This window comes from Saccopteryx bilineata, chromosome 2 (genome assembly GCF_036850765.1).
Source record: "Saccopteryx bilineata isolate mSacBil1 chromosome 2, mSacBil1_pri_phased_curated, whole genome shotgun sequence".
NCBI lineage: Eukaryota > Metazoa > Chordata > Mammalia > Chiroptera > Emballonuridae > Saccopteryx > Saccopteryx bilineata.
Genome location: NC_089491.1, coordinates 188,319,599 through 188,331,782, shown reverse-complemented (window position 1 = coordinate 188,331,782; position 12,184 = coordinate 188,319,599). Strand labels below are relative to the sequence as shown.

At 45.2% G+C, this 12,184-nt stretch overlaps 1 protein-coding gene across 3 annotated transcripts in view; it reads left to right on the top strand.

Moving 5' to 3' along the window:
• The window catches only part of MTUS2 (microtubule associated scaffold protein 2), an 829,118-nt gene that overhangs the window by 520,594 nt on the left and 296,340 nt on the right, over positions 1–12,184 (top strand). The gene's annotated exons all lie outside the window — the stretch shown is intronic.

Sequence of the window (12,184 nt, the reverse complement as noted above, 5' to 3'; positions counted from 1 at the left end):
TTCCAGGCGTGAGGTCTGGCCACCCCAGGTGAGGACTTTGTGGGAATTGCATGTTGAGAAAAGACAAGTAGCTGGAAAGAACACATTGGTTTGAAACGGAAGTAAGATTTTAGGTGTTGCAAAGAAATTTCTTGATGAGTTAAGCAGGTAGAATATTCGCCAAAAGATTAACCTGAAAAGAGAATTGGATATTTATATAAAGCATGCTTCTTTGGAACTTTCCTGTCATTAACACCTCATCTTACATTTTGGAGGGGGTTTTCCCCCTTTTTTCTAAGGATCTCATCCTGGGTCCTTTTCCCTTCTCTCTCCAAAAGCCCATTGACCCAAGAGCTCCACATATTATCTCTGTCCCCTGCCTGCTCCCTGTGCTCTACCTCCAGCCCAATGTTCCTCCTGAGCTCCTCTCGTTATACAACAGATTTTATGGAGTCCTCACTGTCTGCCAGTCACTGCTCTAATGCTGGGGATATGACAGTAAACATAAGGAGTGGAACCTCTCCTCAGGTTGATGTGTGGTGGAGGCTGAAGACCAAGGAGGCTTCCCCAAGGCAGGAAATCCCAGCAGGCATCTTGTTTCTCTTTTGGAATCTCTTTCTGACACCAAGCCTCTGAAACTCAGTTTTCCCAACCCTAAATTCATGATCTGCCCTCTCTCCCTGCAGTCTGTTCCTGCTGTGGAATATTCTATCAAAGTCAGCAGTGCTCCCATCCTCCAGGTTGTATAAGGTAAATGTCTGGGAGCAAGGGCTTCCTCCACCGCCATAGCTAGTCAGCCACTTCCTGTCAGTGTTACCCACCCACCGTGCATGTCCTGAACCTGTCCTACTGTCTGTCTCTAACACTGTCACCATCATCTCAGACTTGGACTTCCACCAAAATGTGCCCTCTCTCCATAACCACCTTGCTGTCTCCTCACTACAGCCAGAGTGATCTTTGAACAAGGCCCTCAGAGCATGTCACTCCCCTGTGAGAAACTTTTAGTACTTTCCTAGAGCTCTTAGTTTAAAAGCCAAGTGTGTTACCAGAATCTTTAGGCTGGTGTGATACAGGCCTGTCTCCTTAGCATGTTTAGATTCACCCGTAATGACCCATCTCCGTGCCCCTGTTCCTGATGTGGCCATCCTTCAGACCACAGATCCCACTGCTCCTTTCCCTCCCGGGCCTGGAGCCTGCTGCTCGTTCCCTGAGCACTCCCCACCCTGTCCGCACTGCTGGCCTCACCCTTCAGGTGTCCTTGTAAACATGGTGGTTGTGTGCTTGTCTCAGCCCATCAGTGATCAAGGCTGTGGCTGGCCCAGCCCTCATGGTTCTTAATATCATTGCAAGATACTCTCAGCTACAACCATCAGGAGACTTAGAAAAGATACAGGCTTATTACTTACAAGACCTGGAAGTTGCAGAAGGAGAGGAAGGTGGAGAAAAGAAGTGCATGTAGGCCGGGCTCTGCTTTCATTGGGGTCAGAGGGTGGGGGGCCTAGGGTTTTTGTGGGATCACCTTTTTTTTTTTTTTTTTTTTTTTTTTTTTTCTGAAGCTGGAAACAGGGAGAGACAGTCAGACAGACTCCCGCATGCGCCTGACCGGGATCCACCCGGCACGCCCACCATGGGGTGACGCTCTGCCCACCAGGGGGTGATGCTCTGCCCATCCTGGGCGTCGCCATGTTGCGACCAGAGCCACTCCAGCGCCTGAGGCAGAGGCCACAGAGCCATCCCCAGCGCCCGGGCCATCTTTGCTCCAATGGAGCCTTGGCTGCGGGAGGTGAAGAGAGAGACAGAGAAGAAAGCGCGGCAGAGGGGTGGAGAAGCAAATGGGCGCTTCTCCTATGTGCCCTGGCCGGGAATCGAACCCGGGTCCTCCGCACACTAGGCCGACGCTCTACCGCTGAGCCAACCAGCCAGGGCGTGGGATCACCTTTTATTGGTGAATTTAAAACATAAAAGTGGAAATAAAGCTTGGGAAAAGATAACAAACCAGTAGGCCAAAAGCTAGTTATTGAAATCAAGATCTTTAAAACAAAGGTGCCACTTGGGGGGCTCTATCTAGTCTCTCAGCCTCAGTTTTTTAGAGATAGGGGTCTTTGAAGTGGACACCTCTTTGAAATGGATGCCTCAGCAATCAAAGCTGAAGATAGGTACTTGCATTACACAGAGAAAAAAAGCCAGTGTCAGGGCTCACAGTGCAGTAACTCTTTTGAAGTCTTTTCAGACCTTCTACACTCCCAGATTAGGCTAGAATTTATAGGTATTTTTTTCCCAAAGTTTCTTGTACTTGTTCTCTGCAGGCTTTATTCCCATTTATCCATCCATTGAAGAGCTATTTAACAAAAGCTTCTATGACAGGCGCAGTTCTAGAAGCAGAGACTACACATAATCCCTGTAGATTTATATTCTGATAGGGTGGGACCAAATACATAAATAAACACAATAGACTCAGAAATAGACTCAGTAGTGTATGAGAATGTGAACCAGGCTCTGGAATAGTAATAGAGTTTGTAGGGGAGTCAGGCCATGATGAGGTCAGGGGTTGAGTTGCAATTACAGAAAATCCTCCTTTCCCACTGCTTCACTTTCTGTGTTTTCAGTTACCTGCTGTCAACCAAAGTAAAAAAATATATATATATTTATATATATATATTTATATATATAGTATATATATATATATTTTATATATATTAAATTAAAAATTCCAGAAACAAACAATTTGCAAGTTTGAAACTGCAGGCCATTCTGAGCATGTGATGAACTCTCAGGCCGTGAATCCTTCCATTTCCCAGCATCCCCACCTTGCATACCGCCCCACCCCTTGGTCACCGAGTAGCCCTCTCAATGATTAGATCCACTGTCCAGGTAGCAGTGCTTATGTTCAAGTCACCCTTATTTTACTTAATGGTGGCCCCAAAGCGCAAGAGTGGTGATGCTGACAATTCGGATATGTCACAGGGAAGCCTTGAAGTGGGTTCTTGGGAGAGAGTATATATGTGTGGGACAGAACATAGACTATGTAGGGTTCAGCACTATCCATGGTTTTAGACATCCTCGGGGTCTTAGAATGTATCCTCTGTGAGGTATCTAAGGGGGGACTGCTGTACATCTAATTGTGAATAATTTTTAGTGTGTTTCATGTCTTCCTTGCCAGATGTTTAGTCCCGTGAGGGCTTCCATAGCATGGTCTTCCCCAGGCACAGAGGAGGGTCTGTTGAATGAGAAGTGAATGAGTGAATAAACCAGCAAGCAAACGTGAAGACAGCTAGGACAGCCTGGCACTGGAACCAGGCTGTTGGCCAGACTGGAAGAACGGGTGTTGGAAATGCTTCATGCAGGGATGCAGGGGCAAGCAGCCGTGTATGGCCATTAGGTTGGCATGATGCACTGGCATGCAGTAAGAAATACACCTCTGTTTTACCTATTTGTTATTACTTTATTTTCTAATTGCAGTCAACATACAATACGATACTCCTTTCCAGTGTACACCATAGTGATAACACATTTCTATGTCCTGATGGCACAGAGGTTTCTTGCTGGGAAGACTGGTGCCACATGACCGCTGGCTGATGCTTTGAGAAAGCTGACTATGTCAGGGACACTCACCTCCATTTTCCCTGACACGGGCAGTGGGACTTCCACCCTGAGAAACATACCATTAGGGCTACTCAGAGAGGAGCTTTCCAGGCCCACCCCAGTTTCAGAGTGTCTCTTCTTTCTCCTAAACCTCTTGTCCATTTAGCTTTCCCTGTTTGCCCCAGTGATTTCTTCCTTGTGACAGGAAAGTAGAGTGGCACTTAACAGGAATATGAAAATGCTGCCAGCTCAGATCACCTCCACCTCACCTCCTTCTGCCTGTTGTCAGCGTTCCGTGTGCTGACCTGGAAACACAGCTGCCAGCTGAGCTAGTGATCAGACCACAGTCCTGGGCTCTTGCCTCCTGCTTCCTCTCTCTCACTCCTGCTCAGTAGTTTTCAAGTTACAATACCCATGCCACCACTTAAAAATTCCTTTTCACAAAATTGCTTACTTGAATTAAATGTGCCCTAATTTTTTCCTGAAAGATGCCAAGTTCTGAGTGTCCCCTAGCTTGCAAGCAAAGTGGTTTTTGCTCCAAGTGCCCACTTGCATCAGGAGTAAGTGGCTCCCCAGTGAACATTTTCCAAATACAGCCACTGTAATTGCACCCCATGTAGCTGGGGACAGAAGTAAGCAGAGCTGGCAAAGAGGCCACATCCCCAGTGTTCTGAGCAGAGAGAGACGGAAGGGTCCAGATGGGGCAGAGTGAGAAAGGGGGTCAGCCTAGGCCTTTGTTTTCTAGGTTAATCCTGGGGCTTTTCCATTTCAGATTAAATGGGGATTTCATCCTCTGCCAGGTGGTTTCCGTAGGGATTGCAAGTAGCCCCCTCTGGTCCACCTGTCCAACTGTCATCCCAGAATAGAAATTCTGACTAGCTGCACAGAAAGGTAGAGGAGCTCAACCATATTCTATACTGCTTCTAAACTGCTTTGGGGCCCTTTGATGGCATTGTTCTATGACGGTTTTATATTTGTCTAGAAAATAAAATCAAAGACTAAGTAAGTAACACTGTAAGAAGTATGCCCGAGTAGAGGCATCTCTAAGGACTGAACTTTGGAAATCCCAGGATTTACCCTGTGGGGTTTGAAGGAGACAAGTTGAGCACAGTCCTGTGGTTTGTGGACTCCTGGCTCCTGTCTGGGTGGCAGACTACCTGACAGTTGTCAGCCAGTCTGGGGGAGGGGTGGCTGAAAGTTTTGGGAGCTGCAGGTGAGGGGGAATGAAACTAGAAGTAAAGCCAGAGCAACCGGCTCCAGCCACCAGACCCCTAGGGTTCAGGCGCAGCCTTCAGTTTTCCAGGCAGGCTGTGTTGAATTGTTGAAAAAACTTGAACTTTGGAAAGAGACAGACTTGAATTTGAAAGCTGACTCTACAGTTTCTATCTTTGTAGTCTGGCCTGATTCAAGTTAGCCTTAGTTTCTGCTTTTACAAAACAAGCAGGAGATTGCAGACCACACAAGTTCATCGGCGTAGGCACTTCTTCCAGACCTGGTCAACAGCACTGTGACAGTGACAGGGCCTCCGCCCAGGAGGGGGCTGGCGCACCAGTGTGAGATCGCGCAGCGAATCAGAAACAGAAGGTGCCTGTTGGGTGGTTCGGCTGTGCAGCTGTGGCCCAGAGTTTATCAAAGTTGCAGTCAGAGGCTGTGAACTGAGGGGGAGCACAGTAGCTGGCAGGATGTGTCCCCATGTCTGCCAAACAGCAATGTGGGGGACAGGAATCTGGTGGCTAACCTAGGGACAACTCATCCTAGGCCTGCTTCTCAGGGAGGCGCCGGTCAGTTCTGAGGCACTGAAGTGGGCCTTAGGGCCAGGTCCTGCAGGGGGGACTGAGGGAGCCTGAGCCCAGTGCCTACTGCTCAGGGCAGGTAAGGTGAGGAGGGCAGAGCACCAGCAAGGCAGAGGGCAGTGCCTTTTACGTTGTCGTTATATGCCCATGTCCTAGGTCTCTTCCAGTCTGTCTGTGTGTCTGGCTCTGAAAACAATTGTGAACAGAATAGACTAGTATTTCATTTGCTGAACACAAAGGGAAAGAAATAGAAGATTTAATTCTGGTGTTTCAAAATATGTGACACGTTGCAAACACAACCATCATCTCTACTATTGGACACAGTTAAGTTGCTTGTTGTTGGTCAAATAAGTTTGCTTGCTTATAGTTTGCATTGGATGTGGGAGACAGGCTGTAAGCAGGCAGGGTTGTTATTACACAGGGGGCCAGTTCACTGTCCCTCAGACCATTGGAGGGCTCCCACATACAGTGCTCCTCTCACTGACCACCAATGAGAGAGTTGCCCCTTTCTGGAAGTGCGAGGGGAGCTGGATAAATGGCCTTAGGGGGCCAAATTGCGGCCCTCGGGCCGGGCAGTAGTTTGGGGACGCCTGCCCTAAGGCTTAGTTTTAAGACTAAACCTTTCCCATCCTAAATGACTTTGTATCAGAGACTTCCTTGTTTGTATATTGGATTAAAGGTTTTGGTTTCTACACTATAAAATGGGGCAGACCAGCAGCTAGCTCTCTCTCGGTTCCTGAGACCAGCTTTAGAAGGGAGAGCAGAGAAAGTCACGTGGAGGAGAGGAGAAGCAGCCAAGATAGTGGAATGCTGAAGGAAAAGCCAGTTTGTGCAGAGTTTATGCAGAGAGAAGGAGATGGGGAACAGAGGTGAATAAGGCTGGTGAGCTAGAAACCTTTGATTCTAGGAAACTCAGATAAGTAAGTGGCTTTGGGAGCCCTGAATGGAAAGGGAAGTGTTTTCCCACTGTGTGTATTTTGTGCTTGCCGAGTGCAAGCTAGGATTAAAGCTAATGGCCCACCAGTTCTTTGCTCCGATGTTTCATTACCGTCTGTCCAAATCCAATGCGAACCTGCATGGGCCAGTGGGCTGTGATGGTGGCCATGGCTACTGGCTTTACATTTTTCCTTCCATGGTTGTTCCACTCCTAACAGACCAGCTTCCTCCACATTGGAATGAACTCTCCTCACCCCTCAGTCAGAATCCTGCCGCCACTCAGAGCTTGTCCAGACCTGGGCTTGTTAGCACGATGTAGCCCATTGAAGATGTGTCCAGCAGGTATTCTCAAATCCGGAGTGGCCCCTTCACAATCATGTAGGCCCCTTCCAGCACCTTCTAACATTTTCTCTCTAAAGTTGCCTTCTTCTGGTCAGGACTTCTCTGTGGCCAGCCCCCAGTGCTGCTGACAATAGCTGTTACTTAGCTGGGCCCCTCACCTGTCTCCCTGACAGACTGACACAGCTTCACAGTACTCCTTGCCTCCAGCCTTGCCCATGCTACTCTGCCCAGCCCAGCCCTGCTGGTCGAGCATACACCATCACTCCTTTACTGAATCCCTGCAGTGGCTTTTTGGTTTCTTCAGGATTGATTCCAAAGTCCTTATCACTATCATAAGGCAGGTGCAAATGTAAAAATATTGATATGTGCAAAAGGTGTCTGGATGTCACAGCCAGATGGTGCAACCATGTCTACACCCTTCCCAGAGTAGTTGACTATGCTTGCAATGCCTGGGTGGGGTTTTAAAGAATGAAGCAGACTTCACCTGGCAGGAAGGGAATGGGAGAGGCATTGGGGAAGAAAAGAGCCCACATTTACAGGTAACAAAGCCATAAAACCCAGCAGGGCTTAGTCACAACGTGATCAGTAGTTGAGTGCTGTTTGACCTTTAGATGCAAGGAAGGGCAGGCCCCTTGCTCTCCAAGGAGCTTGGCTTCTCCTTTGTAAGAGCTGAGGAATCACTAAAAGGTTGTAAACGGGGCAAAAAACTGTTTTGGGTTTTTGAAAGAAGAAGATGGCAAAGCAACTGGAAGGTAGAGGAAGTTAATATTTACTCTCTCCTTGGTGTCATGAGCTCTGCTGTATGCGTTGTCTGAGTGATTTCTTTAAATTTACACCAAGACCCACTTTACAGTGGAGGGAACTTAGATTCGGGAACTTTGAGACGTTCTTCTGAGAAGATTTAATGTGTATGTGGTGGAACCGGCCTCAGGGGGTAGGTGCAGCCTCAGTGTTGGGGGGCTGGGCACTGCACCTAGGTGTTCCCTGTCTGTCCTCACCTCTGATGCAGCCTCTCTTTCCCTGAGGCCTGCCTCCCCTGCCACTAAGCTAGACCAGCTCTGCTCACATCCTAGGCTGAAGCATCATTGGTCTGTAGGAGTTTTCTATTGTCACCTAACAAATTACCACCAATCCACGACTGAAAACAAAACCTGCTTATCAGCTCACAGGCAGCAGAGCTGAATTCTCTACTAAGGGTCTCAGAGGCTGAATTCAAAGTATTGGTTGGGTTGAGTTCCATCTTCCGGCTCCAGGGAAGAATCTACTTCCCAGCTCAATTGCTGGCAGAGATCATTTCCTTGCAGTTCTGGGTTGAAGGTCCCCCTTTTCTCGCCAGCTGTCAGTCAGGAGCTACCCTCAGCAACCAGAGGCTGCCTGCATTCCCTGCTGCTGGTCCCTCCACCTTCCTCCTGGAGACTGGGTTAATGCTTTGAATCTCTGACTTTCTCATCTCCCTCCAGCCAGAGAAAACTTGGTGCTTTTAAAGGGATTGTGTGATTGGATCAGGTGCACCCAGATAATCTCCCTCTTCTGAAGTCAGTGCCCAGCGTAACCTAATCACAAGAAGCAAGTCCACAGCTCTCCTCCTGCAGACTGTGCAGGGGTTATGACAGGGAGCCGGGCTTTTGGGAGACATCTTAGAATCCTACTTCCCCCACACATACCTTCATGACATTTATGTTCAGAATTTGCTATTATTTAAAATAAAAATTTTTTGCCTGACTTGTGGTGGTGCAATAGATAAAGCAACGACCTGGAATGCTGAGGTTGCTGGTTTGAAACCCCAGGCTTGCCTGGCCAAGGCACATACAAGAAGCAACAACTACAAGCTGATGCTTCCTGCTCCTTCCCTCCTCATTTCTCTTTTTCTCCTCTCTCTGAAATCAATAAAAAATATAAATTCTTTTAAAATTAATTTTAATAGGGTGAAATTGATAAATCAGGGTATATATGTTCAGAGAAAACATCTCTAGGTTATTTTGACATTTGATTATGCTGCATACCCATCACCCAAAGTCCAATTGTCTTCTGTCACCTTCTAACTGGTTTTCTTTGTACCCCACCCCTCCCCCAGCCCCCGCCCTCTACCCCCCCGTAACCCCCACACTCTTGTCCATGTCCCTGAGTCTCATTTTTATGTCCCACCTATGTATGGAATCATATAGTTCTTAGTTTTCTCTGATTTACTTATTTCACTCAGTATAATGTTATCAAGGTCCATCCATGTTGTTCTAAATCAGGGGTCCCCAAACTACGGCCCGCGGGCCACATGTGGCCCCCTGAGGCCGTTTATCTGGCCCGCCGCACTTCCAGAAGGGGCACCACCATCTCATTAGCCAAAAGCAGGCCCATAGTTCCCATTGAAATACTGGTCAGTTTGTTGATTTAAATTTACTTGTTCTTTATTTTAAATATTGTATTTGTTTCCGTTTTGTTTTTTTACTTTAAAATAAGATATGTGCAGTGTGCATAAGGATTTGTTCATAGTTTTTTTTTATAGTCCGGCCCTCCAACGGTCTGAGGGACAGTGAACTGACCCCCTGTGTAAAAAGTTTGGAGACCCCCGTTGTAAATGATCCGATGTCATCATTTCTTATGGCTGAGTAGTATTCCATAGTATATATGTACCACATCTTCTTTATCCACTCATGCACTGACGGACACTTGGGCTGTTTCCAGATCTTAGCTATTGTGAACAATGCTGCCATAAACATGGGAGTGCATTTCTTCTTTTCAAACAGTGCTATGGTGTTCTTGGGGTATATTCCTAAAAGTGGTATAGCTGGGTCAAAAGGCAGTTCGATTTTTAATTTTTTGAAAAATCTCCATAATTTTCTCCCCAGTGGCTGCACCAGTCTGCATTCCCACCAGCAGTGAAGGAGGGTTCCCTTTTCTCCACATCCTCACCAGCACTTATTCTGTGTTGTTTTGTTGATGAGCACCATTTTGACTGGTGTGAGATGATATTTCATTGTGGTTTTAATTTGCATTTCTCTAATGATTAGTGCTGTTGTACATTTTTTCATATGCCTGTTGGCTATCTGTGTGTCCTCTTTGGAGAAGTGTCTATTCATTTCTTTCGCCCATATTTTGATTGGATTGTTTGTCTTCCTGATATTGAGTTTTACAAGTTCTTATTTTTTATTATTATTATTATTATTATTATTTGTATTTTTCTGAAGCTGGAAACGAGGAGAGATAGTCAGACAGACTCCCGCATGCGCCCGACCGGGATCCACCCGGCACGCCCACCAGGGGGGGATGCTCTGCCCACCAGGGGGCGATGCTCTGCCCCTCCAGGGCATCGCTCTGTTGCGACCAGAAACACTCTAGCGCCTGGGGCAGAGGCCAAGGAGCCAACTCCAGCGCCCGGGCCATCTTTGCTCCAATGGAGCCTCGCTGTGGGAGGGGAAGAGAGAGACAGAGAGGAAGGAGAGGGGGAGGGGTTGAGAAGCAGATGGGCGCTTCTCCTGTGTGCCCTGGCCGGGAATCGAACCCGGGACTTCTGCACGCCAGGCCGATGCTCTACCACGGAGCCAACTGGCCAGGGCCAAGTTTTACAAGTTCTTTATAAATTTTGGTTATTAACCCCTTATCAGATGTATTGTCAAATATATTCCCCCATTGTGTAATTTGTCTTTTTATTCTGTTCTTATTGTCTTAAGCTGTCCAAAACCTTTTTAGTTTGATATAGTCCCATTTGTTTATCCTGTCTTTTATTTCACTTGCCTGTGGAGATGAATTGGCAAATATATTGCTGCAAGAGATTTCAGAGAGCTTACTGCCTAATATTTTCTTCTAAGATGCTTATGGTTTCACGGCTTACATTTAAGTCATTTATCCATTTTGAGTTTGTGAATGGTCTAAGTTGGTGGTCTAGTTTCATTTTTTTGTAGGTAGCTGTCCAATTTTCCCAACACCATTTGTTGAAGAGGCTGTCTTTACTCCAATGTATGCTCTTACCTCCTTTGTCAAATATCAGTTGTCCATAAAAATGTGGGTTTATTTCTGGGTTCTCTGTTCTGTTCCATTGATCTATATGCCTGTTCTTATGCCAGTACCAGGCTGTTTGAGTACAATGGCCTTGTAGTATAATTTGATATCTGGAACTGTGATACCTCCCATTTTATCCTTCCTTTTCAAAATTGCTGAGGCTATTCGTGTTCCCTTTTGGATCCATATAAATTTTTGGAATATGTGTTCTATATCCTTGAAGTAAGTCATTGGTATTTTAATTGGTATTACATTGAATTTATAAATTGCTTTGGGTAATATAGACATTTTAATGATGTTTATTCTTCCTAACCATGAGCACGGTTTAAGCTTCCACTTGTTTGTATCTTCCCTGATTTCTTTTATCAATGTTTTATAATTTTCTGAGTACAAGTGTTTAATCTCCCTGGTTAAATTTATTCTTAGGAACTTTATTTTTTTGGTTGCAATGGTGAAGGGGATTGCTTCCTTAATTTCTCTTTCTGATAGTTCATTGTTAGTATATAAAAATGCCTCTGATTTCTGAGTATTAATTTTATATCCTGCCACCTTTGCTGAATTTGTTTATCAGATCAAGTAGTTTTTTGACTGAGAGTTTAGGGTTTTCTATATACAATATCATACATTTGCAAATAATGATAGTTTTACTTATTTTTTTTCCAATGTGGATGCCTTTTATTTCTTTTTCTTGTCTGATTGCTGCGGCTAGGACTTCCATAACTATGTTGAATAAGAGTTGTGAAAGGGGGCACCCATGCCTTGTTCCTGATTTAAGGGGATTGCTTCTAATTTTTTCCCATTGATTATGATATTGGCTGTGGGTTTGTCATAGATGGCCTTTATCATGTTGAGGTGTGTTCCCTGTATTCCCACTTTGCTGACAGTTTTGATCATGAATGGGTGCTGGATTTTATCGAATGCTTTTTCTGCATCTATTAAAATTATCATGTGGTTTTTCTCCTTCCTTTTTTTTATGTGATGAATCACATTGATTGATTTGGAAATGTTATACCAGCCCTGCCACCCAAGAATAAATCTCACTTGATCATGGTGTATGATTTTTTTCATGTATTGCAGGATCCGGTTTGCTAATATTTTGTTGAGGATTTTAGCACCTAAATTAATCAGGTATATTGGCCTATAATTTTCTTTATGTTGTCTTTGCCTGATTTTGGAATCAGAATTATACTTGCCTCATAAAAGGAGCTTGGAAGTCTTCCTTTCTCTTGAATTTTTTTAAATAGCTTGAGAAGGATAGGAGTTAGTTCTTCTTTGAATATTTGGTAGAATTCACTTGTGAAGCCATCAGACCCAAGACTTTTCTTTGTTGGGAGATTTTGATAACTGTTTCAATCTCATTTGTTGTAATTGGTCTGTTTAGGTTTTCTGATTCTTCCAGGTTAATTTTTGGAAGATTATATGTTTCGAGGAATTTGTCCATTTCATCTAGGTTGTCTAGTTTTTTGGCATACAGTTCTTCATAGTATTTTCTTACAATATTTTGTATTTCTGTTGTGTCAGTTGTTATTTCTCCACTCTCATTTCTAATTTTATTTATT